This window comes from Triticum urartu, chromosome 3A (genome assembly GCF_056163025.1).
Source record: "Triticum urartu cultivar PI428250 chromosome 3A, HENAU_Tu73, whole genome shotgun sequence".
NCBI classification, from domain to species: Eukaryota; Viridiplantae; Streptophyta; class Magnoliopsida; order Poales; family Poaceae; genus Triticum; species Triticum urartu.
The window spans coordinates 622,917,557-622,941,808 of record NC_141875.1 but is presented as its reverse complement, the minus strand read 5'-3'; positions in this window follow the sequence as shown (position 1 = coordinate 622,941,808).

Genomic DNA, 24,252 nt, shown 5'->3' with positions numbered 1-24,252 from the left:
AGTCACTCAATGAAGACAAAAGATAATGCAATCAGGCAATGACTTCACCAGGGCCAACAGTAAGTAAAGGAGTGGGAAGGATGAAACCAGTGACTCGTTGAAGACAATGATTTGTTGGACCAGTTCCAGTTGCTGTGACAATTGTACGTCTGGTTAGAGCGGCCCGGCGCTCGGCGCGGGCCCGACGAGCGTCAGACATGGACGCGATGGTCGGAGGAGAACGGGGTGGTGGAAGACGAATTCCGGCGCACCCCTACCTGGCGCGCCAAATGTCGGATTTCGGGTTCCGGCAGCCCTTGAGGTTCGAACACTGGGGTGCGCGCGGAGATTTCGCCTTCTACCTACCTGCACCCCTCCGCCTCGCTAACATCTAAGCTATGGAAAGAACAACACAAGAGACACAGGGTTTATACTGGTTCGGGCCACCGTTGTGGTGTAATACCCTACTCCAGTGTGTGGTGTGGTGGATTGCCTCTTGGGCTGATGATGATGAGCAATACAAGGAAGAACAGACTCGCGAGGGTCTGTTCTTGGCTGGGGCGATGAACTGCTGGGAGGAGTTCAATCACCCTTCTCTCTCTCTCCCTCTTCTCGATTCTCTCTTTGATTTCGATCCGATCTCCCCTCTACCCTGTGGGTGGCTAGTCCTATTTATAGGCAAAGGACCTGGGCCTCTTCCCAAATATTGAGCGGGAAGGGCGCCAACAATTGGCCATTTCGAAGGGGAACATCTGGTACACTTATCCTGACTAAAGTTGGTCCTCGCCTGCCAAAGGCTCTGGTGGTGACGCTAGCTTGGGCTCCACAATGACCTCCTCCCTGCCGTTGGACTGGTCTTGGTCTCGTTGCACCGAAACGGGTGCCTTTGCTTGATGCTCTCGCATGCGCTTGCTCCCTTTGCACCAAAGAGGAAAGGAGGACACTGCGCGGGCTGGCGCCCACCTGGCACCCTTGGTCGTCATGGCTTGCGTCACGGGCACCTCGTGAGGTACCCCGCCTTGATCTCTCCGCCTCCTCGCGAGCCAGCCTGATGAGGCCATGCCTGAGGAAGCTCCGTGTCGTCCGCCCCGCGAGGCTTGACCCCTCGCGAGGGTCTTGGGTCTGTGTTGATGAAGATGGGCCGTGCTGGGCCCCTCCTCGAGCCACGCCACAGGCCGCAGGCAGGCAAGTCTGGGGACCCCCGTTCCCAGAACGCCGACAGTAGCCCCCGGGCCCAAGGCGCGCCCAGACTTGGCCGTGAAGGGAGGCGAAAGGGCAAGAGCGAAGTGCCGCGGGCCCTAACAGCCTGCGGCCTTGGGCGCCGTGTGGCGGTTGATTGGACGTGGGCGTCTCCACATCCCCACGGCACCTCGGCAACTGCGCGGATTGGACAAGTCCCTGCATGCAAAGCGGGTCATGATTACCTGCGATCATGGGGGCCGACGGTTGGCCCTCGCCGGCTATAAGTACGGATCAGCGTGCGCCCTTCCAGTTCATCCCCCCTCGCTTCTCCTTCTTCTTCATGGCCCCGTCGAGGAGGTTCTCGGCTTCAGAGAAGGGGAAGGCTCGCCAGGTTGAGCCTGCCTCTCCCCCGCCCAAGCGCGACTGAGGGCGCCCTCGCAAACATCGTGTGGCCACCATGGCAGCTCCCCACGGCCGTGGAGACGATTTCCAGCACGGTGACGGGCGGACTACTGCGGCCGGGGGGCGCGCTTTGGTCGCGCGTTCCCCTAGGCCGCGCTTTCGCGCTGCAGAGGTGCTGCCAGAGTTCGTTGTGTGGTCGGCGGAGCCGACTAGCACCCGGCTTCAACTTCCTCGCTTCCTCCTCGGCGAGCTCCCGGCCGGCGCCCCGGGCGGCCTCTGGCTTCAGGCAGACGACTTCTGCAGCCGGGCCTCATGGGCTTCACTGGAGGTCTCCGCAGCCGGGAGCCTGGCCTTGACCCGCGGTTGGCAGACGTTTGCCCACGCACGTGGCCTAAGCCGTCAGTGCACCCTGCACTTCAAGTTTGACGGCGATGCCACCCACTACGTGAGGGTGTTTGGGGAAGATGGTCGCCGCGCAGGGTGCTGCCCTAAGGACGACGACCGCGGCCGCGAACCCAACCCCGGCGATGATGGAGAGGACAGCGCTCGCGTGATTGGCGGCGCTCAGGGTTCCCCAAGCTTCACCGGTTCTTCTTCGGGCGGCGACTCTTCTAGCGGTGGCCGCGGTCAGCCTCCACGCCGTCGTACCTGCTTGGGAGGTGGTAGCGTGTCTGCCCGCCGTCGCGCCTTGGTGAAGCGCGAGAGGGAGTCTGCCTGAGCCCCGGAGGCAGCTCGAGTCTTCCCTGCAGGCCGGTGTGAGGCGAGTTGCGCCTAATTTGCTCTTTCTTTTCCTTTTTCCTGCGTAAAAAGACAGTAGCGTGGAGCCCCGCGGGGCCGTGTTTGGGTTATAGCTGTTAATCATCGCTTTGCTTCCGTTATCGTGCCTTCCGGCTACGTGCCCGCGCGTGGATAGTTCCCGGCCCCAGCCGTGGGGGGGCGACCGACCCAGGCCCTATGTTTGTGTCGCGGTGCCCGTGGGGCACGGACTGGAGGGGTGCTCCTGTAATGGACCCAGGTCGCGAAACCTTTGAACGACTAGGACAGGAACACTCGCGAGGGCGCTCGGCTGCCACCCTCGCGAGGCCTTGCATAAGAGAAATCGAGGCAGGAGAGTGAAAAGTCGAAGAACCACAAGCCAAAGACGGCAACAGCTTCAATAAAACTTCGAATGAGAATGAACAAGCCAACTGCGGAAAGCAAATGAAAAAGCCGCGTCCGGCACCTAATCTAGTCTTCGACGTCTTCTCACCAGCGCGGAGCTAAGTGCTGCCACTGGGCGTGGGAGGGAGCCCCAGGGCCTGAGGCCGGCGCTCCTGAGACTCCGGGGCGTGTACAGCCCCAACTCATTATTACGTGAGAGTGTCAAGGGCGGCGAGCTTCATAGGCGTTGGCCTTCTTCACAGGCTCCGGGCCTTTCTTGGGGGAAGCAGGCTTCACGGGCATTTGCCCTCTTCACAGGCTCCGGGCCTTTTCCAAAAGGCGACAGCTTCACAGGCATTCGCCTTCTTCACAGGCTCTGGGCCTTTTCCAAAACGCGACAGCTTCACAGGCATTCGCCTTCTTCATAGGCTCTGGGCCTTTTCCAAAACGCGATAGCTTCACAGGCATTCGCCTTCTTCACAGGCTCTGGGCCTTTTCCAAAACGCGACAGCTTCATAGGCATTCGCCTTCTTCACAGGCTCTGGGCCTTTTCCAAAACGCGACAGCTTCACAGGCATTCGCCTTCTTCACAGGCTCTGGGCCTTTTCCAAAACGCGACAGCTTCACAGGCATTCGTCTTCTTCACAGGCTCTGGGCCTTTTCCAAAACGCGACAGCTTCACAGGCATTCGCCTTCTTCACAGGCTCTGGGCCTTTTCCAAAACACGACAGCTTCACAGGCATTCGCCTTCTTCACAGGCTCTGGGCCTTTTTAGGGGTAGAACCTCCGGAGGTGCTGGGTGTTCCATGCGTTCTGGACCGGCACCCCCTCCTAAGTCTCCAAGCGCGCGGAGCCGGGCCTGGAAACACGAACAACCTTGAACGGGCCCTCCCACATGGGAGAGAGCTTGTGCAGTCCCTCCCTGGAGAGAACCCGCCTGAGCACGAGGTCTCCTACCTCGAGAGTTCTGGGGTGGATGTTGCGGCAGTGATATCGTCGCAGCGCTTGTTGGTACCTCGCCGCTCGCAGCGCGGCTTCTCGGCGACGTTCCTCCCCCAGCACGAGGTCCATCCCCCGCATGGCGTCCTGCTGCACCTCGTCGAACGCCAGGACCCACGCGGAGCGACATCTGACCTCGTGAGGGAGGACCGCTTCGGCTCCGTAGACCAGGAAGAACGGGGTCTCTCCAGTCGGCTTGGTCGCGGTTGTGCGGATGGACCACAACACGGACTGAAGCTCGTCGTACCAACCTCTGTCGCAGGCCTCCAGCTTCTTCTTGAACGTCCTAGTCTTGAGGCCCCTCAGGACCTCTGCGTTGGCTCGCTCGGCCTGGCCGTTGCTTCGGGGGTGCGCCACCGAAGCGTAGCATATCTGCGTTCCAAGGTTAGCACAGTATGTTTTGAAGAGGTTACTAGTGAATTGCGAACCGTTGTCTGTGATGATGCAGTTCGGCACCCCGAACCGGCTCACGATGCCCCTGATGAACTTGACCACGGAACCCGCGGGGATGGTGCGGACGGCCTCTACTTCAGCCCACTTGGTGAACTTGTCCACGGAAACGTAGAGGTAGCGGTAGCCCCCTGGCGCCCGAGGAAACGGGCCCAGGATGTCCAGCCCCCAGACTGCGAATGCCCACGAAAGGGGTATAGTCTGCAGGCCTCCTGCCGGCTGATGGATCTGCTTGGCGTGGAACTGGCAGGCCTCACAAGCTTTCACTAGTTCGACGGCGTCATTGAGTGCGCTGGGCCAATAAAACCCACTGTGGAAAGCCTTGCCGACGAGGGTCCGTGATGATGAATGATATCCACAGTCTCCGCCGTGTATATCTTCCAGCAGTTCCTTTCCTTGCTCCCTGGAGATGCAGCGCAGGGGTACATCGTTTGGTCGCTTCCGGTAGAGTTCTCCATCCTTGATGCAGTATGCCGTGGCCTGCCGTGCCACACGCTCCGCTTCCTCCTCCTTCTCCGGCAGGGTCCCTTGTGTTAAGTAACTCCGGAGCTCCGTGATCCAGCACCCCTCCTGAGGTTCCATCATCAGGAGCAGGCGTACTCCTGAGGCCGGGCCACAGACCGGGGCTCCTGAGGCAGGTGGCTGGGGGAGCTCCTCCCGAGGCTGAGCCGTGTTTGACAATGACGGCAGGGCTGAGGGCTTGAAGAGCCGCCCCTCGAAGACGCCAGGCTCCTGAGGTAACCGCCTGGATGCCCGTTTGACGATGTCGTCGGCCTCCTGATTGGTGCCATGGGGCACATGCTGCAACTCCAACCCCTAGAACTGCTTCTCCATCCTGCGGACCTCCGCAAGGTAGGCTTCCATGTGCTCATCTTTCGGCCCGTACACCTTGTTGGAGAAATTGACAAGGAGCTGCGAATCGCCCTTGATGGTGAGGCGTTTCACCCCCAGGGCAGCTGCGGCCTTCAAGCCCGCTATTAAACCTTCATACTCCGCTATGTTGTTGGAGACCTTTTCACCTTGCTGGAAACAGAGCTGTGCAACGTAGTAGAGCTTGCCCTGAGTGGGCGATATAAGCACCGCCCCAGCCCCAGCGCCATGCCTGGAGAACGCCCCATCGAAGTACATGACCCAGCCTTCTGGCGCCTCGCTCCCCGGGGAGAGGGACTGATCCTTGTCGGCCTTGATGCCTGGTGCCTCCGTCCATTCTGCCACAAAATCCGCTAATGCTGCTCCCTTGTTGACTCTGGTCATGCTGAATTCGAGCTGAAATGCTTGCAGTTCTATGTTCCACTCAGCGACCCTTCCAGCTGAGTTAGGGCTCCTGAGCACTCTCTCCAGGGGGTATGATGAGACGACCTTGATGGGCTGACCCTGAAAATAGTGCCGCAGCTTGCGCGAGGCCACCAGTAGCGCAAGGAGGAGCTTCTGAGGCATGGGGTACCGTGATGAGTCCGCCACTTCCTGGCATCTTGAGGACGTTGTAGCCGTGGTGAGTTACGGCCATGAACTTGGCCAGCGCTGGGTACCCAAGGATGGCGTTGTACGGCAGGAGAATGTGAGCGACATCGAAGTCGATGAGCTCGGTGCGGTAGTTGTCGCGCGCCCCGAAGGTGACAGGGAGGCGGACCTGCCCAATCGGGGCCATGGAGCCGTCGGTGACTCCAGAGAAAGGCTTGGTTGGCTGAAGCTGGTTGTAGGGCACTTGGAGATTGTTGAATGTTTCCACGGACAGGACATTGAGCCCTTCCCCGCCATCGATGAGGGTCCTGGTGACCACCACGTTGATGATGATTGGGGAACAAAGCATCAGGAGGACTCCGGCTGTGGCCGCACACTTGAGCTGATCTGCTGAGCTGAACATGATGGCGCACGCCGACCACCTGAGAGGGCGCGTGGCTTCAAACTTGGGGAGGACTGCATTCACTTCGCGGGCGAACTGCTTGAAGATGCGTTGGGAGGCTGGGGCTTGAGCCCCGCCCAGGATGCAGGTGATCGCGCGCGGCTCCTGGAAGCCCCCAGCCCCCTCGTCCTGATGGCGGTCCTAGTTTCTCCTTGGCTGCGGCGGCAGCGGAGGGAGGCCTGCACTGCCTGGCAGGCGATCCTCGCGAGGCTGATCCCTCCGGCTCCCTCACGAGGCGGGTCTTGCCAGCGATCCTCGCGAGGTCGATCGTGCCACCCTTGGCACGGGCAGCGGTCTTCCCAGCGTCCTGCGTTCCTTCCTCCTCCTCGACCGTAGCCCCGGTCACCGCGGTCGGGGCGACGGCCGATCCTTCCTTCTTGCACGGCTCGGAGCTCTTGACATTCGTTGGTGTTGTGGGTGTGGAGGTCGTGGTACACACAGTACCGACTGCCCTTGGAAGATTCGGGCTGATCTCTGCCCCGCTTGGTGTCTGGTTCTGCCGCGAGCACGGCAGCCCCCTTGCGCTTCACATCCTTGGCCTTGGGATTCTTCTCTTCTGGGTCCGCGACAGGCAGCTCGAGGAGGGAGAGACGCCCTTCTTCATCCCTGGCACACTTGGTTGCCAAGTTGAACAACTCCAAGGAAGTGCACAGGTCTTCGTGCATCGCCAGCTCCTCCTTCATCTTGACATCGCGCACGCCGTCGGAGAAGGCTGAGATGATGGCCTCCTCGGTCACCTTGGGAATCTTGAGGCGTGCGTTGTTGAAGCGCTGGATGTACTTCTGCAGGGTCTCTCCGGGTTGTTGCTTGATGCGATGCATGTCGCTCACGGCGGGTGGCCGGTCGTGAGTACCTTGGAAGTTGGCGATGAAGCGGGTGCGCATCTCGTCCCAGGAGAAGATCGTGCCTGGAGCCAAGTTTAGGAGCCAGGTGTAGGCCCCATCCTTGAGCGCCATGGGAAACCAGTTCGTCATGACCTTCTCGTCTCCGTTGGCAGCTTAGATGCTCAGCTCATAGAGCTGGAGGAACTCCGCAGGGTCGGCCGTGCCATCGTAACGAGGAGGCAGGTCTGGCTTGAACTTGCCGGGCCACGCAACGCTGCGTAGCTCGGTGGTGAAGGCACGGCAGCCTGCTGTGGCCACGGGAGGCCTTGGGTGACGGAGAGCTTGGTCTTGCATGTCCCCACGCGCTGCAGCTGGGAGCAGCGCGGGGTCTTGACGTGCGGGAGCAGGAACATGGTCGCGACGTGCTGGAGCAGGGAGCGCCCGGGCAGCTTCTTGCGGGCGAGGGACTTCTTGGCAGCTCTGCTCTTGCCGCGCTGGCACCTGATGGAGCGGATTCCGCCCAGGGGCCACGCGCCTTGGAGCCATGGCACCTTCTTGAGGAGGAGGCGGCTGGGGCGCCCCCGGAGCTTCGTCGCCCGCGCAGGGCGGGGTGCGGTGCAGCGGAACGGACGGCGCAGGAGAGCCCCCTGCGGCGTGGACGAGCTCGGCGACGCGGCCGAGCCATTCTTCGTAGACGTCGTCGACGGGGCGGTAGTGTAGGAGCTCATTTGCCGCGATGAGCGCAGCTCGAGCCTCCATGGGTGCGCGGAGCGCACGGGACGAAGAACCAGCTGGGGTGAGTGAGGGAGTAGCGGTGCGGCCGTCTTGCCGCACGGACGGATGCTGAGACGACGCTTGCTGCTCGTCCCCCGCCCGGCCAGTGGCGGCGTTGACGGCAGGTGACTGGGAATGGTGAGGACGCCCGCCGACAGGAGCCGTCTGGGCGACGCGGGAAGCGAGAGCGGCCCGGCGCTCGGCGCGGGCCCGACGAGCGTCAGACATGGACGCGATGGTCGGAGGAGAACGGGGTGGTGGAAGACGAATTCCGGCGCACCCCTACCTGGCGCGCCAAATGTCGGATTTCGGGTTCCGGCAGCCCTTGAGGTTCGAACACTGGGGTGCGCGCAGAGATTTCGCCTTCTACCTACCTGCACCCCTCCGCCTCGCTAACATCTAAGCTATGGAAAGAACAACACAAGAGACACAGGGTTTATACTGGTTCGGGCCACCGTTGTGGTGTAATACCCTACTCCAGTGTGTGGTGTGGTGGATTGCCTCTTGGGCTGATGATGATGAGCAATACAAGGAAGAACAGACTCGCGAGGGTCTGTTCTTGGCTGGGGCGATGAACTGCTGGGAGGAGTTCAATCACCCTTCTCTCTCTCTCCCTCTTCTCGATTCTCTCTTTGATTTCGATCCGATCTCCCCTCTACCCTGTGGGTGGCTAGTCCTATTTATAGGCAAAGGACCTGGGCCTCTTCCCAAATATTGAGCGGGAAGGGCGCCAACAATTGGCCATTTCGAAGGGGAACATCTGGTACACTTATCCTGACTAAAGTTGGTCCTCGCCTGCCAAAGGCTCTGGTGGTGACGCTAGCTTGGGCTCCACAATGACTTCCTCCCTGCCGTTGGACTGGTCTTGGTCTCGTTGCACCGAAACGGGTGCCTTTGCTTGATGCTCTCGCATGCGCTTGCTCCCTTTGCACCAAAGAGGAAAGGAGGACACTGCGCGGGCTGGCGCCCACCTGGCACCCTTGGTCGTCATGGCTTGCGTCACGGGCACCTCGTGAGGTACCCCGCCTTGATCTCTCCGCCTCCTCGCGAGCCAGCCTGATGAGGCCATGCCTGAGGAAGCTCCGTGTCGTCCGCCCCGCGAGGCTTGACCCCTCACGAGGGTCTTGGGTCTGTGTTGATGAAGATGGGCCGTGCTGGGCCCCTCCTCGAGCCACGCCACAGGCCGCAGGCAGGCAAGTCTGGGGACCCCCGTTCCCAGAACACCGACAATGGTGTTCATCAACGATGGAGGCATCTCATAGCGCCAACAACAAAGCATCCGACACTTCTGGATGGACAGAGGTTGCCGGCAGAATCTTTTTCCCCACGTCTCCGGCTCCTGCGGTTCGACCTCCAGGCGCCGCCTTCACGGTTTTTTCCTTTTCTCCTTGGCCGGGGTCCTGTCGGGGCGAGGCCTCAGTGTTTGGCACCTGTTTGGAGAAAGGGTCCTTCGGGGGTGTCCCGCTCTCCACAGCGTTTGAGCTCGGCAAGTCCTCTGATGAGGATTGTTCGGTACGGGACTTCGCCGAACTACAAGAAATATATAGCCTAGGTTAAAAACTAAGCCACGATGAGTCTAGACACTTAAATGTATTCGGATACTCACGAGTTCACCAGGGGCTGGGCCCTGGGATCCCATGTCGTGCCGCTGTCGGCGGCGGCAGGAGACTCCTCTTGACGAGGAATCTTTCCTCTTTTGGGTAGTTCGGCCTCCAAGGATGTGGAGGCCGTCCTCTTCCTTCTTCCCTCTACAGGGGATTCATCTCCCTCCTCCTTTTTGTCCTCCTCAAGGGCGGAATGGGCATCAGAGCCTTTGGGTATTGTGCCCAAAGTGCCGCGACGATGAAGGCCGCCCCGGGTCTTTTTAGCCTCCTTCTCGGCCGTCTTCTTCGGCACCTTGTAAGGCGCCGGGACCAGCATCTTCGTCAGAAGTGGGATGGCCGGGTCTTCGGGCAGCGGGGCCGGACAATGGATCCGCTCCACCTTCTTCGTCCAGTGAAAGTGCAACTATCCCTAGGTGGTTTTGGTAATTCATAACAACATATAGCTCATTGAGCTATTGCTATTCCAAGATGATTATTTCAGGAAAGCTCAATGATTGGCATGGCATGGATGTGAAAGTGGAACCCTCAAAATGCTAAGGACAAAGGATTGGCTCAAGCTCAAAAGCTCAAGACTCTTCATTTTATATTTTAGTGATCCAAGATCACATTGAGTCTTTAGGAAAAGCCAATACTATCAAGGAGGGATGAGGTGTTGCTTAATAAGCCTCTTGCTTCATGTGCTTAGTGATATGCTCCAAAACCCTCAACTACTTTCCCATATCCACATATGACCTAAACCCTAAGCCAAACTCGGTCCTACCGATTCTTTCTATCCGGCGCCACCGAGTTTCACTTGTCATAAGCCACTGCCAAACCCTAGCAAATCGGTTCTACCGATAGGGATCTCGGTCTCACCGAGATGGGATTGCAAACTCTCTGTTTCCCTTTCGTAACTTTTCGATCTCACCGAAAGAGCGAATCGGTCCCACCGAGATTGCAATGTAAATTCAGTGTTTCCTTTTTGTAACTTTTCGGTCTCACCGAAAGAGCAAATCGGTCCCACCGAGTTTGCCTGACCAACTCTCTGGTTAGCTTATTACCAAAATCGGTCCCACCGAGTTTGTGTAATCGGTCTCACCGAGATTACGTTATGCCCAAACCCTAACCATATCGGTCCTACCGAGTTGCATGTCAGTCCCACCGAAAATCTCTAACGGTCACTAGGTTTACCTTTTCGGTCCGACCGAGTTTGTTGATTCGGTCCCACCGAGATTGGAAAACTGTGTGTAACGGTTGGATTTTGTGTGGAGGCTATATATACCCCTCCACCTCCTCTTCATTCATGGAGAGAGCCATCAGGACACATACACAATTCCAACTCATATGTTCTGAGAGAGAACCACCTACTCATGTGTTGAGACCAAGATATTCCATTCCTACCATATGAATCTTGATCTCTAGACTTCCCCAAGTTGCTTTCCACTCAAATCTTCTTTCCACCAGATCCAAATCCTATGAGAGAGAGTTGAGTGTTGGGGAGACTATCATTTGAAGCACAAGAGCAAGGAGTTCATTACCTACACACAATTTGTTACTTCTTGGAGAGTGGTGTCTCCTAGATTGGCTAGGTGTCACTTGGGAGCCTCCGACAAGATTGTGGAGTTGAACCAAGGATTTTGTAAGGGCAAGGAGATCGCCTACTTCGTGAAGATCTACCGCTAGTGAGGCAAGTCCTTCATGGGCGATGGCCATGGTGGGATAGACAAGGTTGCTTCTTCGTGGACCCTTTGTGGGTGGTTGCTTCTTCGTGGACCCTTCGTGGGTGCAGCCCTCTGTGGACTCGCGCAACCGTTACCCTTTGTGGGTGGAGCCCTTCGTGGACTCGCGCAACCGTTACCCTTCGTGGGTTGAAGTCTCCATCAACGTGGATGTAGGATAGCACCACCTATCCGAACCACGGGAAAAATATCCGTGTCTCCAATTGCGTTTGAATTCTCCAAACCCTTCCCTTTACATTCTTGCAAGTTGCATGCTTTACTTTCCGCTGCCAATATACTCTTTGCATGCTTGCTTGAATTGTGTGATGATTGCTTGACTTGTCCTACAATAGCTAAAATCTACCAAGAACTAAAATTGGGAAAAGGTTAAGTTTTTATTTGGTCAAGTAGTCTAATCACCCCCCCCCCTCTAGACATACTTTCGATCCTACATCCAGCTCTGGGAAAGTCGAATAAACACGCGTCAAGCACGTCCATTGGGTCATGCGGATGGAAAAGTTTGATAAACTCACCGAGCTTGCAGGGCGGGACAGTTGGTACCCGCGGTCTTCGGCGGAGTCCGGCCATGATTTGCTGGACTTAAAAAGCACCTTCCAAATATCCTCGTGCGACGAGCCGAAGAGCCTTCTCAAGGTTTGGTGCCTGGCCGGATCAAACTCCCATAAATTGTGAGTCTGGTGTTGACAAGGCAGTATCCGGCGAACTAACATCATCTGGACTACGTCGATGAGTTCAATGTTCTTATCCCCCATATCCTTAACGTGCGTCTGGAGCACCGACAATTCGTCGGACGAGGACCAATCCAGTCCTTTCTTGACCCAGGACGTAAGCCGCAGAGGGGCGCCAGATCGAAACTCGGGAGAAGCGGCCTGCTCCTTGCCGCTCGGCTCAGTGATGTAAAACCACTGTTGTTGCCACTCCTTGACAGAATCATTAAAGGTTCTTGTTGGCCATATGACATTGGGCATCTTGCTCACCATAGCGCCCCCACTCTCGGCGTGCTCGCCGCCCACTACCTTAGGCTTCACATTAAAGACCTTCAGCCATAAACTGAAGTGTGGCGAAACGCGGAGAAAAGCCTCGCACACGACAATGAATGTCGAGATGTTGAGGAAGGAATTAGGGGACATGTCGTGAAGATCGACCCCATAATAGTGCATGATACCGCAAACGAATGGGTGGAGGGGAAATCCCAGCTCGCGGATAAAGTGAGGGAGGAATACAACCCTCTCGTGGGGTTCTGGAGTGGGGACGATCTATCCCGCCGTCGGCAGACGGTGGCAAATTTTCTTGGCCAGATACCTGGCCTCCCGAAGCTTTTTGATATCCTTCTCTCGGGCAGTAGAGGCCATCCATTTGCCTCTTGCTCCGGATCCAGACATCTTTGGAAGACCTCTTGTGGGTAGAGGAGGTGAACGCTCGCGCGTTAGAGCCTGAGCGGAATGGAATGAGTTGGGAAGAAGGTATGGGTGAAGAGGGTGAATTCTTGTCCCTTTATAAGGGCGGAAGAGGCGATGCGCCTCCCCCCTCGCTTGGTAAAACCTCTTATTCCCCAAGCACCGTAAGTAATGGCGCGGTTGGGTTACCCACATCTGTATTGATGAGAATCCCGTAATAAGGGGACACGATCTCTGCTTTGACAAGACGTGTGAAGAAAACCAACCCATGTTATATGCGGTGCGGGTTGAGAAAAACGGTTCGAATAATGACCGAGCCCTGACATGATGTCGTGCTATCAGAACGCGTCAGCAGATTAGATTTGTGGAAATATTATTCTCTCTGTGGTAGTATGTGGAACTTGTTTTGCAGAGCCGGACACTATTCTGGTGTTCAAAATCTTCTATGGAGTATTCGGAGGAGGAACCCGCCTTGCAATGCCGAAGATAATACTGCGCGTCGGACTCATCATCATTGAAGCCTGGTTCAGGGGCTACTGAGGGAGTCCTGGATTAGGGGGGTCTCCGGACAGCCGGACTATATCCTTTGGTCGGACTGTTGGACTATGAAGATACAAGATTGAAGACTTCGTCCCGTGTCCGGATGGGACTCTCCTTGGCGTGGAAGGCAAGCTAGGCAATACGGATATGTAGATCTCCTCCCTTGTAACCGACTCTGTGTAACCCTAGCCCTCTCCGGTGTCTATATAAACCAGAGGGTTTAATCCGTAGGACAACATACAATCATACCATAGGCTAGCTTCTAGGGTTTAGCCTCTACGATCTCGTGGTAGATCAACTCTTGTAATACTCATATCATCAAGAACAATCAAGCAGGACATAGGGTATTACCTCCTTCAAGAGGGCCTGAACCTGGGTAAACATCTTGTCCCCTGCTTCCTGTTACCATCCGCCTTAGACGCACAGTTCGGGACCCCCTACCCGAGATCCGCCGGTTTTGACACCGACAGTCACTTGCGAAAGTGAGATCTGATAGAGATAATAAGATAAATATTTTTGGTATTTTTGTGATATAGATTGGAAAAGAAAGATTGTAAAATAAATAGTAAACTAGAGTTGTAGATTGGAAACTTATATGATGTAAAGTAGACCCAGGGGCCATAGGTTTCACTAGTGGCTTCTCTCAAGATAGCATGTATTACGGTGGGTGAACAAATTACTGCCGAGCAATTGATAGAAAAGCGCATAGCTATGATGATATCTAAGGCAATGATCATGAATATAGGCATCACGTCCGGGACAAGTAGACCGAAACGCTTATGCATCTACTACTATTACTCCACATATCGACCGCTATCCAGCATGCATCTAGAGTATTAAGTTCATAAGAACGGAGAAACGCTTTAGGCAAGATGACATGATGTAGAGGGATAAACTCAAGCAATATGGTATAAACCCCATCTTTTTATCCTCGATGGAAACAATACAATACGTGTCATTTCCCTTTCTATCACTGGGATCGAGCACCGCAAGATTGAACCCAAAGCTAAGCACTTCTCCCATTGCAAGAAAGATCAATCTAGTAGGCCAAACCAAACTGATAATTCAAAGAGACTTGCAAAGATATCAAATCATGCATATAAGAATTCAGAGAAGAATCAAATAATATTCATAGATAATCAAGTTCATAAACCCACAATTCATCGGATCTCGGCAAACACACAGCAAAAAGAGTTACATCGAATAGATCTCCAAGAAGATCGAGGAGAACTTTGTATTGAGATCCAAAGAGAGAGAAGAAGCCATCTAGCTAATAACTATGGACCCGAAGGTCTGTGGTAAACTACTCACACATCATCGGAGAGGCTATGGTGTTGATGTAGAAGCCCTCCGTGATCGAATCCCCCTCCGGTAGATCGCCGGAAAAAGCCCCAAGATGGGATCTCACGGGTACAGAAGGTTGCGGCGATGGAAAAGGTTTTTCGTTGCTATCCCCGAAGGTTTCAGGGTATAAGAGTATATATAGGTGAAAGAAATAGGTCGGTGGAGCTGCGAGGGGCCCACGAGGGTGGGGCGCGCCTGGCCCCCCCTGGGCGCACCCTCCTACCTCGTGGCCGCCTCACTGCTTCCTTGATATCCACTCCAAGTCTCCTGGATCACGTTTGTTCCAAAAAAAGATCCTCGCGAAGGTTTCATACCATTTGGATTCTGTTTGATATTCCTTTTCTGCGAAACACTGAAATAGGCAAAAAAACAACAATTTGCACTAGGCTTTCGGTTAATAGGTTAGTCCCAAAAATAATATAAAAAGGTATATTAAAGCCCATTAAACATCCAAAACAGATAATATAATAGCATGGAATAATCAAAAATTATAGATACGTTGGAGACGTATCACGGTGCAAGCATCTCGGAGTTGGAATATACGCTTTCATAAGGTGATCAAAGCATATGGTTTTATACAGACTTACGGTGAAGCCTGTATTTACAAGAAAGTGAGTGGGAGCTTTGTAGCATTTCTAATATTATATGTGGATGACATATTGTTTATTGGAGATGATATAGAATTTCTGGATAGCATAAAAGGATACTTGAGTAAGAGTTTTTCAATGAAAGACCTCAGTGAAGTATCTTATATATTGGGCATCAAGATCTATAGAGATAGATCAAGACACTTAATTGGACTTTCACAAAGCACATACCTTGATAAAGTTTTGAATAAGTTCAAAATGGATCAGTCAAAAAAGAGTTCTTGCCTGTATTACAAGGTCTGAAGTTGAGTTAGACTCAAGACCCGACCACGGCAGAATATAGAGAGAGAATGAAATTCATTCCCTATGCCTCAATCATAGGTTCTATAAAGTATGCCATGCTAAGTACCAGACTTATTGTGTGCCTTGCCATGGTTTTCACAAGGAGGTACAAGAGTGATCCAGGAGTGAATCACTAGACAACAGTCAAAATTATCCTTAAAGTAATAAGGAAATGTTTCTCGGTTATTGTGACACCCTCGATTCAATCATACACTAATCATACAAGCAAATGTGTACAATCAAGATCAAGGACTCATGAGAAGATATCACAACACAACTTTACACACAAAATAAAATAATACAAGCTTTATATTACAAGCCAGGGGCCTCGAGGGCTCGAATACAAGAGCTCGATCATAGGCGAGTCAGCGGAAGCAACAATATCTGAGATCTGAGTACAGACATAAGTTAAACAATTTTCCATAAGATGGCTAGCACAAACTGGGATACAGATCGAAAGAGGCGCATGCCTCCTGCGTGGGATCTCCTAACTACTCCTCGAAGCCGAACTCCATGTAGAAACATCCTTGGGATCCTCTGGCTCCTGGACTCCATCATCTGGTTGCGACATCCGAGAAGAAAAAGAAAGGGGGGAAAAGAGGGAGCAAAGCAACCGTGAGTACTCATCCAAAGTACTTGCAAGCAAGGATCTACACTACATATGCATTGGTATCAATGAAATGGGTAGTATCTGTGGACTGAACTACAGAATGCCAGAATAAGAGGGGGATAGCTAGTCCTATTGAAGACTACGCTTCTGGTAGCCTCCATCTTGAAGCATGTAGAAGAGAGTAGCAAGAGCAGCATCAAGGAACACCGCATAGCATAATCCTACCCGGCGATCCTCCCCTCATCGCCCTGTGGGAAAGCGATCACCGGGTTGTATTTGGAACTTGTAAGAAGTGTGTTTTATTAAGTATTCAGTTCTAGTTGTCATAAGGTTAGAATACAACTCTGGGTCGACATTTTACCGAGGGACACGACTATTCGAATAGATAAACTTCCTTGCAGGGGTGCACCACATTACCCAACACACTTGATCCGTCTGGCCGGGCACACTTTCCTGGGTCATACCCGGCCTTGGAAGATCAACACATCGCATCCCTACCTAGGCACAACAGAGAGGTCAGCACGCCGGTCTAAATCCTATGCGCACAGGGGTCTGGGCTCATCACCCATTGCACACCTGCACATTGTGAACGCGGGCGGTAAGCAGACCTAGCCTCCCTAATACAAGAGCAGGCGTTCCAGTCCAATCCGGCATGCACCGCTCAGTCGCTGACATCAAGAAGGCTTCGGCTGATACCACGACGTCGAGTGCCCATAACTGTTCCCGTGTAGTTGGTTAGTGCGTATAGGCCAGTGGCCAGACTCAGATCAAATACCAAGATCTCGTTAAGCATGTTAATTGAAGTCTCCACGGATGCCGACCAGGGCCAGGCCCACCTCTCTCCTAGGTGGTCTCAAGCTACCCTGTCGCTCTGCCACAAAGATTCACCCAGGGGGCCATCGGGACAAAGGCCCTTTCAGCCCCCAATCCGTGAATCACTCGCGGGTACTCTACGAGCCGACCCGTCTTTAGTCATCACAGGTATCATGTATAAGATATATAGTATATACCCGTGATCACCTCCCTAGTGAGCACGTCCCGATAGTATAGCTTGGCAGACGGACAAGAATGTAGGGCTACTGATGGAATACTAGCATCATATACTAAGCATTTAGGATTACATGTAAGGGTAACAACTGTAGCAACAATGACAGGCTATGCATCAGAATAGGATTAACCGAAAGTAGTAACATGCTACACTACTCTAATGCAAGAAGTAGAGAGAAGGATAGACGATATCTCGTGATCAAGGGGGGGGGCTTGCCTGGTTGCTCTGGCAAGAAGGAGGGGTCGTCAACAACATAGTCGATTAGGGCACCCGCGGCCAGGGGAGGGCGAGCTACGGCGCGGCTGCGGGAGGCGGGTGGCTGCGGTGGTCGGCGAGGGGTGCGGGGAGCGGGGGGCACGGGCCTGAGTGGAGGCAACCGAATATGGGCGCCGCAGCGGCGGGCACGGCAAGCAGCTGCGGAGGCGGTGACAATAGCTAGATGCAGGGCCGGCGAGCAGGTGGAGGAGCGGCATGGGGTGGCTACGATGCAGGGGCAGCGAGGCCACGGCACGGGCAGACCTGCGCGGCCGCGAGTGCATGCATGGGTGCTGCGGCGGGAGACCGCGGGCGGGGTCTGCGATGGTCGAGCTCGGCCCGAGGGGGAGCGCTGGCGAAGCGGGCTCGGCCGGTGCCCATGGGGCATGGGACGCTGGGCATGGCGGAACGACGCGTGCGGACTGCAGGCTGCGGCGGCGGCAACAGATGCAAGTGGCGACATGGAGGAGAAGGGGAGGGGGTGGCCAGAGCATGCAGGGCGTCGCCAGGCAGCGGCGGTCGGCTCTCGGACGTGGCGGGGAGCAAAGCTAGGGGGTGCTATCTACGACGCAGCGAGGGGGAAACGTCAAGGAGCTTAGCGGTACCTGTAGGGGTGCAAAGATGGGCTCGGGGGAGGCTTGGAGCAGACGTACGGCGGCGATGATCCACGGCGGCTGAGGGCGTCGATCCGTGAGAGGCAGGGGGTCCTGAGCTTGAATGCGTCCATGTAGTCGACGAAGATGACAAAGGCGGTGCTCCCGGCGCAGTCTCAGGCGGCGGGGAGGGCAGTGGCCACGAGGATGAGGTTGGCCATGGCGACGTGGTTCGGCTGCGGGCGTGGTGGAAGAAAGCGGCGCAGGGGAAGGGGGAATGGCGCTAGGGTTTTGGGGGAGGGGGTCAACGCTGTTTTAACCATCAAGGGAGCCGTGGGATGGCCGGCACGTGCCAAGGCGCCATGGATGCCCTCCACGCACACCCTGCTTGCATCCCTGTAGCTGGAGGTAGAGGAAAATGGAGGTGGGCTGGGCTTCAGTGTGGGGTGTTGGGCCAAAGTGCACATTGACTTTAGTCTTTTTTAGTACTCTTTGCTATTTTGTATTTTCTGCTACTGTTTTGCGTCAAGTTGGGCCACCAAATGATTTTTGCTTTGAACTAAACTTTGCACATAAATCTAACACAATAGCTAAAGGTGGCAGAAAAAAGTTTGGGTTCTATTAGAATTCATTTGATTTTGTTTTGAATTTAAAGGTGATGGGTAGGTGTTGTTGGGTCAATTCAAAAATAGCTAGGGGCATTTTTAGAGTTCCGAATAATGTTCGCTTCTACATGATAATTCCTTAGTGAATATTTGCAACCCAACGAACATTTTTGTTTTACCGTTAATTCAAATAATAATTTCACTTGGAATTTATATTTGAATTTGAATCGGGTTTGGATCAAAGTGAGGTTTAGCAAATTAACTGCAATGACATGGCACCATTAGGAGGGGATCACTGTAGCTTAATTATCTGGGCGTCACAATTCTCCTCCACTACAAGAAATCTCGTCCCGAGATTTACATGGTGGAGTAATGGGGAAAGTTTAGGTTACGAAATTCTAACGATTCTCCTCGGTCTTGATTGCTCTTCTCGAAGAGGTCGACCCACTACGTTGATGTCTTCATTTCTCTGCTTCAAGTCATCATGATGAAGCCGTCGTCCTTTCTTCGAAAATTCTGTCGTACTTACGAATAGGTAAGGGGCTGCTCTACAACGATAGAATGGTATAAGGGGAAATCATTTGGGGCTATCCCAGGAATGAACACATGAGTATCTCTCGAGTTGAACGAATGAACCATATCGAGAGCCAAGTAATATGGTACCATAAGAAGTTTCAGGCGGAGAGACAATCGTTCGTTGCCTGAAATAGAGTGTGAAAGGGATTCAAGGCAACATGAATAAGTATTGTGTTTAATACCAGAATTGATGATCACATGGAAGGTGGCTCGTGAATTACATACGAAGCCAAGCATGAGGAATAACTTTGTAAACGGGTGTGTATAGGAGAGTCAGGTTCCGATCCTGTGGAACTGTGGGTTATGGGCCCACTGTCGGTGTCAAAACCGGCGGATCTCGGGTAGGGGGTCCCAAATTGTGCGTCTAAGGTCGATGGTAACAGGAGACAAGGGACACGAAGTTTTACCCAGGTTCGGGCCCTCTTGATGGAGGTAATACCCTACGTCCTGCTTGATTGATATTGATGAGTATGAAGGTTACAAGAGTTGATCTACCACGAGATCATAATGGCTAGAACCCTAGAAGTCTAGCCTGTAAGATTATGATTGCATCTACGGACTAAACCCTCCGGTTTATATAGGCACCGGAGGGGACTAGGGTTGTACAAAGTCGGTTACAGAGAAAGGAATCTTCATATACGAACGCCAGGCTTGCCATCCACGCCAAGGAGAGTCCCATCCGGACACGTGAGAGAGTCTTATGTCTTGTATCTTCACGGCCCATCAATCTGGCCCATGTCCAACAGATCGGACGCCCGAGGACCCCTTAATCTAGGACTCCCTCAGTAGCCCCTGAACCAGGCTTCAATGACGAGGTGTCCGGCGCGCAGATTGTCTTCAGCATTGCAAGGCGGGTTCCTCCTCCGAATACTCCAAAACAGCCTTCAAACACAAAAAACGTGTCCGGCTCTACAAAACAAATACCATACACAACCACAGAGAGTATAATATTTTACAAGTCCAATATGCTGACAATTTTTGTAGCGTGACATCACGTCCCTGCCCGGTCATTATTTCAAACCATTTTTAGCCTCCCGCTCCATGTTTTAAGATGTAGTTTTATTGGCACATCTTGTCGAAGCAGAGATCGTGTCCCCTTATTACGGGATTCTCATTAATTCAGGCATGGATAACCCAACCGTTCCGTTGGCATGATCACTTGGGAATAGGCGGGCTTTAAGGCCTATGAGGAGGCGTTTGATATTCATCGCCTTTATAAAGGGGCACAACCTGTCTTTTTCCTCCATGCCTACCTCCTCCTCAACCTTTCCAACCTCGAGTTCCAGCACCCAGGAGCCTCCCAGTCATGTCCGCACTCAGCCCTCAACGCCGGTGGGTGGCCTCCTCTGTCACAGAGGAGGATATTGTGAAGCTCCGAGCGGCAACATACCTGACCGCGGAAATCCCCCATAGGCTCCCTGCTAAAGGACGGGTTATTCCTACTCCCAGATTCGGCGAGAGGGTCGTATTCATCTCCCACTTCCTCCGGGGGCTAGGGTTCGCTCTCCATACCTTCGTTCGCGGACTCATGTTCTATTACGGGCTACATTTTCATGATCTAGCTCCAAACTCCTTTCTTCACATCTCGGCGTTTATTGTCATGTGCGAGGCCTTTCTCCGTATTTCCCCACACTTCGGTTTATGGCTCAAGACCTTTAATGTGAAGCCGAAGGTAATCGAGGGGAAGCAAATAGAGTGTGGTGGTGCTACGGTGAACAAGCTCACGAATGCTTTTTGGCCCAAAGGCTCTTTCACGGAAGCGTCCAACCTATGGCAGCGGGAGGGGTTTTACATCACCGAACCCCGTGGAACCAAGTGGGCAGCTACACCTGTGTTCCGATCTGGCCCTCCATTATAGGTTGCATCATGGATTAATAAGGGGCTGGATTGGGGATCAATTAACGAAGTGTAGACGTTAGAAAGCCGCATCCGGAGCCTCCTCGAAAAGGACACCGACCTCATCAACGTAATCCAGGTAATGCTAGTCCGCCGGGTCCTACCGTGCCAGCGACGGCCCCTTCGCATGTGGGAGTTCAATCTGGAAGGACCACGGACCCTTCATCACTTCTTCGGCACGACGCACAGAGGAATGTGGAAGTTGTTCTTCGGGACACGAAAGCAGTGACCGGATACCACCAAAGACATCGGCCTTGACTACAACCATCCGGATACCTCGGTAAGCACTCGACTCCTGAGCACAGCTTAGTTAACTATCCCGTAGTACAGAAAAAGCCATCTTCGAACAGGGCTGGGTAAAGAAGGCGGAATGAATTAGGTGTTCGGCCCCTCTTCCCGAAGACTCAGCCGATCCTGTGTTAACAAGGATGCTGGCTCCGGCGCCATATCAAGTGTCGGCGAAGGAGGACAAGGAGGAGAGCAAGAAGGCCAAAGGTGGCCTCCGTTCTAAAGGTACAGCAGACACCATGTCCGGGGAGATTGGAAGTCCCTCTTCCGAAGACAAAAGGGAAGGAGAGGCTGACAACCCTTCCCCCGATGGGAGGAAAAGGACCGCCTCCGAAGATTTGGAGGTAAAGGCTTCCAAGCGAGGGAAGATGTCCCTGTCAGGCAGTTCGGGTTCAGAAGACGACATCGTCGCGCAGTTCCTCCGTAAGGACAAGATCTTAGCCGAATCGTAAGGGAACAAGGGTGTCCTGAACATATCCCCTTCCTTTCTGCTTACCAGGATAACATTTTTAAAATACATGTTTGCAGTCCCGCACGCAGTCTTCCTCAACAGTCCTCCTCCTCGGGGGAACTTCTTCCTGAGATGATGGAAAGCGAGACACTTCCACATACCTTCTCGCCCAATAGGGCGGATGACTTCGAGGTGTCGTCCCGCAGGATCTCTCCCGATCAACAAGCGGTGTAAGGGACAATGAAGACCACGCCCGAAGGTGATACTTCGGTAGTCCAGGGTCCGGGGTGTGCAGCCCCTTCGAAGACCAACAATAAAGGCCCCGGACTATCCGGCTTACAGCCAGAGAAGACTCTAGGGTCGAGTAAACATATCCCTTCGAAGGGAGTCCGTACTCCCGCATCGGCTCCAAGGAATCGGGAGGCGCCGGATACATTGATGGACATGTTGCAACATGCGTCCATTTTGGAGGAACATCGTACCTTGATGGGTACGTGATGACCCACAAGTATAGGGGATCTATCGTAGTCCTTTCGATAAGTAAGAGCGTCGAACCCAACGAGGAGCAGAAGGAAATGATAAACAGTTTTCAGCAAGGTATTCTCTACAAGTACTGAAATAAGTGGTAATAGATAGTTTTGTGATGAGATAATTTGTAATGAGCAACAAATAACAAAGGTAAATAAAGTGCAGCAAGGTGGACCAATCCTTTTTGTAGCAAAGGACAAGCATGGACAAACTCTTATATAAGGAAAAATGCTCCCGAGGACACATGCGAATATCGTCAAGCTAGTTTTCATCACGTTCATATGATTCACGTTCGGTACTTTGATAATTTGACATGTGGGTGGACCGGTGCTTGGGTGTTGTTCTTACTTGAACAAGCATCCCACTTATGATTAACCTCTATTGCAAGCATCCATAACTACAACAAAAGTATTAAGGTAAACCTAACCATAGCATGAAACATATGGATCCAAATCAGCCCCTTACGAAGCAACGCATAAACTAGGGTTTAAGCTTCTGTCACTCTAGCAACCCATCATCTACTTATTACTTCCCAATGCCTTCCTCTAGGCCCAAATAATGGTGAAGTGTTATGTAGTCGACGTTCACATAACACCACTAGAGGCTAGAAAACATACAGCTCATCAAAATATCGAACGAATACCAAATTCACATGACTACTAATAGCAAGACTTCTCCCTTGTCCTCAGGAACAAACGTAGCTACTCACAAAGCATAAACATTTTCATAATCAGAGGGGTATTAATATGCATATAGGATCTGAACATATGATCTTCCACCAATTAAACCAACTAGCATCAACTACAAGGAGTAATTAACACTGCTAGCAACCTACTAGTACCAATCCCGGACTTGGAGACAAGAATTGGATACAAGAGATGAACTAGGGTTTTGAGAAGAGATGGTGCTAATGAAGATGTTGATGGAGATTGCCCTCTCTCGATGAGAGGAGCGTTGGTGATGACGATGGCGATGATTTCCCCCTCCGGGAGGGAAGTTTCCCCGGCAGAACAGCTCTGCCGGAGCTCTAGATTGGATCCGCCAAGGTTCCGCCTCGTGGCGGCGGAGTTTCATCCCGAAAAGTTGCTTCTTATTTTTTTCTTGACGAAAGACTTCATATAGGAGAAGATGGTCATCGGAGAGCCACCAAGGGGCCCACGAGGTAGGGGGCGCACCCTAGGGGGGGCGCCCCCCACCCTCGTGAGAAGGGTGTGGGCCCCCTGGTCTTCATCTTTGGCGAGGATTTTTCATTATTTATTATAAGGTGTTCCATGGAGTTTCAGGACTTTTGGAGTTGTGCAGAATAGGTCTCTAATATTTGCTCCTTTTCCAGCCCAGAATTCCAGCTGCTGGCATTCTCCTTCCTTATGTAAACCTTGTAAAATAAGAGAGAATAGCCATAAGTATTGTGACATAATGTGAAATAACAGCCCATAATTCAACAAATATTGATATAAAAGCATGATGCAAAATGGGCGTATCAACTCCCCCAAGCTTAGACCTCGCTTGTCCTCAAGCGAAAAGCCGAAATCGAAAAATATGTCCACATGTTTAGAGATGAAGCTGTCGATAAAAATAAAATACGGACATGAGGGCATCATGATCATTCTTATAACAGCAACTTATATAATTCTTGTCATATGATCTCTAATGCTAGAGTAATAATTCAATCACAATATCAATATGAATCGTAAACTTCATTGAAAACTAACAAACTACAATCTCGGTCATTGAAGCAATTGCAATTTATCATAACATAGGAAAGAGTCAATGTATAAGAGCTTTTCAGCAAGTCCACATACTCAACTATCATATAATCTTTCACAATTGCTGACACTCACACAATACTTATGGGTATGGAGTTTTAATCGGACACAGAGAAAGATAGGGGCTTATAGTTTTGCCTCCCAATGTTTTACCTCAAGGGTAATGTCAACAGTAATAGTTCATGAAAACTCACATCCAATTAGCCATATATGCCAGGATCTTTCCAACATACTATGCTTGCCAAAGGATAAAATGAAAAAGGGAGAGGTGAAGATCACCATGACACTTGCATAAGTTAGAAGATAATGATAAAAGATAGGCCCTTCGCAGAGGGAAGCAGAGGTTGCCATGCGCTTTTATGGTTGGATGCACAAAATCTTAATGCGAAAGAACGTCACTTTATATTGCCCCTTGTGATATGAACCTTTATTATGCAGTCCGTCGCTTTTA